At 39.0% G+C, this 3,296-nt stretch overlaps 1 protein-coding gene across 2 annotated transcripts in view; it reads right to left on the minus strand.

Moving 5' to 3' along the window:
• TMEM62 (transmembrane protein 62) overlaps positions 1-172 on the minus strand; it is a 29,822-nt gene extending 29,650 nt beyond the window's left edge. The window contains exon 1 of one of the 2 annotated variants that reach the window (XM_025038832.1): positions 149-172. The gene's annotated coding sequence lies outside the window, so the exon portion shown is untranslated. The remainder of the gene's footprint in view (positions 1-148) is intronic. The other variant, XM_025038830.1, reaches the window with a different exon arrangement.
• Positions 173-3,296: the final 3,124 nt, after the last annotated feature.

Below are 3,296 nucleotides of genomic sequence, written 5' to 3' on the forward strand. Positions count from 1 at the left end.
CTCGGGCGGCACCTCGGGACTCTATGGTCGCGCGATCTCTGCGCCGTGCTGGCACCTGCGCCAGCTCGCGCACCTGCCCCGCGCGGCCTCCCGGGGTTCTGGGCTCTGTTTGCTAAAGTAACGCGGACGCGGAGAAGCAAACCGATACCTCCAACGCCAGTCACGGTTGTTGAGGGGTGGCAAGGATAGAGACCTACCCTGGGGGGCGGAGGCTAGAATTCTGGCTCCTCCTTATTCAATCATTCCTGACCTCCATTGAGTCAGTTTCTTACCGGTAAAGGAAAGTTAATACTTCCCATGCATACTTCACAGGGTTGTTGTGAGAATCAAAGTATGTATGAAGACGCCTTTTAAATTTCAGTGCAAATGTGACAGGTGGCTTTCTCTGGCCCCTTCTGGTTATTATCAATGTGCTTCTACAGGTTTTTCCATAGATGTAATAGGGATGTTTTGTTAAAAGTTATTTTTTCCTGAACCCGATTTCATGTGCACTTGGTTACATAATATTCCAATACCATTTATTCAATACAATTTAAATACTTCTTATGGGCCAGACACAGGAGATTAATTAGAATTGGCCTGGGGAAAAGAATGAAGAAATAAAATGGAGTCACTGATTAAGCTGCTAAATTATAAAAATCAAATAGGCTCAGGCAGAGGAAACAATTCTGTCTTTGCTTTAACTAGCCTGGGAACTTAAACTTTTGAATTTTTTCAGTTGTGCATCAGTGCCTATATGTACCTAAATTCCATAGGTAAACCTCTGAAGGACTTTAAGAATGTTCATGCCCTGGAGGGGGGTGGGTGGGTGGGTGGGGGTGTGTGTGTGTGTGTGTCTGCCTCTGAGAGGAGACCACACTCTATTGAGTGTTACCTCTTTTCCAATAAACTTTCCTATTGACTCTAAATTTGGCATGTGTGTTGAATTCTTTCTTCACTCTCTACCAAAGGACCCTCTTCTCTCTATGCAGGGCTTGGTCTCCCCACCCCCACACCCTCCCTGCGTCACTTGGACTAAGAATGAAGGACTGACTTTTCTAAGACATGTGCTCTTTACTACGAAAACTCCCACCCTTTCTTTTTCCTTTGGAACACTCTGGATATTGCCTACCTGTGTTTTCAATTTACAAATCCTAAGCTGCTTGAACAAAACATTGTCATTTTTAATTTTAGCAAAGCCTCCTGTTTCATTTATGCTTGGTTGGCAGGGCCCTGTCCTTAATTTATCCAACCATTCCCTTTTTGTTGAACTTTCAAATTGTTCGTTACATTCTAAATGTTCCGAATAAACATGTTTATATAAATAGCACTCTTTATTAAACCTCTCTTTTTTGTTTTCATGGGCTATGTTGCCAGTATTGGAGTTATGCCAATTTCAATTCATAAAATACTTTTTTAAGTACCATTGGAAGCAAGACATTGATCTAAGCAGAAAACATAAAGAAACAATGGTAAGTAGCTAAAGAGCCATGGTTCGTTATCTTAGAAGTTTATTGAGGAGAGAGAAATACACAAATAAGTTTAATATAAGACTAAAATGCCATTTGCTACAAGACAACCTTATATAAAAGGCTAGAGGAACGTTAAAACCAGAAGAGATTACATCTTTGGTGAGGATCAGGAAATGTTTAATTAAGAAGGTAGCATACAAAGGATGAATAATATTTTTGAGTGACAGAAATTGGGGGTGGGGTAGGGAGAAGCACTTTCCACTAGGACCTAACAATATGAACCAAAGCATTAAGGTGAGAAAATGCAGGACGTGTTGAGGAGACAATGAGTATTTCATTTGGCTAGGCCTGAGTTATGCCTAGAGGAATAGTAGGAATTGGACCAGACTCTTGGTTTGAGCCACATTGTGGAAGTCCTCTGTAAATGCCAAGAGTGAAGATAGATCTGGCAACAGCATAGGCAACCGATTGGACAGAGGAGAGTTGTAACAGAGAATTCTGTTAGAAAAATATTGGAATAATACAGTGCTATGATCAGAAAGTATCCCCACAAAATTCGTATATTGAAATCCTAATACCCGATGTGATGGTATTTTAAAGGTGAGGCCTTTGACCCCTTTCTCCCACCTTCATGAATGGAACTAGTGCCCTTATAAAAGAGACTCTAGAGATCACTACCCCTTTCACCATATGAGCACACTGTAAGTCAATAGTCTGTAACCCAGAAGAGGGCCTCTCCAAACCCAACCATGTTGGCACTCTGATCTTAGACTTCCAGCTTCCAGAACTGAGAGAAATAAATTTCTGTTGTTTAAAAGCATTATACGGTCTGTAATACTTTGCTAATGAATAGACTAAACATACAGATAGTGGGCAATTACAATAGTCTGAATAAGAAAGATAGGAGAGTGTGACATTGAGATTAGAAAGGAAGAAACAGATGTAAAATAACAGATGTAAAATAATTTTAAAGAAAGAAACCACAGAATTTGATAGCTGATTAGATATTTTAAGGAAGAAAAAAAGATAGTTAAAAGTTAGTGTCAAAATTTGGAACCCTAGTGACAAAAAAAACTAGGGGCTGTGATATATGTGTGGAGAGCACTGTCCCTATAAATAAAGTTTTTGGTTTTGTCTAACATTGCACCACTGGAAAACATCTGGATGGATATCCTTAAACCAGATTTGGAAGATATGGTTGAGATTATCTCGTTTAAAACACAGTGGCATATGTGTGGCACATATAAAATACATTTGGGAAGACCTTGCAGAAACCTCAAAGATATGTGAATCGTTTTCCAGAAATGGAATACCACAAGAAGTAGTGTGCTAGATGATAAGAACAGATACACTGTTAAGACATTTTTGACAGAGACACATGGTTTAAAGTCACACGGGCTAGCAGTCTGAATCGAAGACCTCAATTGTAACCAAGCTGCTTTACTCATGGTGCTCAAAGCAAATAGAAATAGAAATTTATTTAAGGATAGTTAATGATTCTCCAGGGAAATACTGGTTTGTCCAGCTGATAACTACAAATCAGCATAAAAAATGGTTCTCAGTTCCTGACAGTCAAAGGAGAAAGGTAGGTTTCTTAATATTTCATAAAGAGAGCAAGCAGCAATTCACCGTGAAAACAAACTTTCCTAGAACTAAAGACAAGGGAGAATTGATCAATTTGACATTTCACAAACAAGTAACATTGTCATCAATAGTCATAAATTGAACTATGTGTGACTTCTAAACATGAGATGTAGAAATTATCTTCGGATCACTATTTCTTATACTAACCTTATTCTAGATACCTTATATAAGTGGAATCACAATATTTGTCCTTTTGCATCT

The sequence above is a fragment of the Pteropus alecto genome, unplaced genomic scaffold, assembly GCF_000325575.1.
Source record: "Pteropus alecto unplaced genomic scaffold, ASM32557v1 scaffold86, whole genome shotgun sequence".
NCBI classification, from domain to species: Eukaryota; Metazoa; Chordata; class Mammalia; order Chiroptera; family Pteropodidae; genus Pteropus; species Pteropus alecto.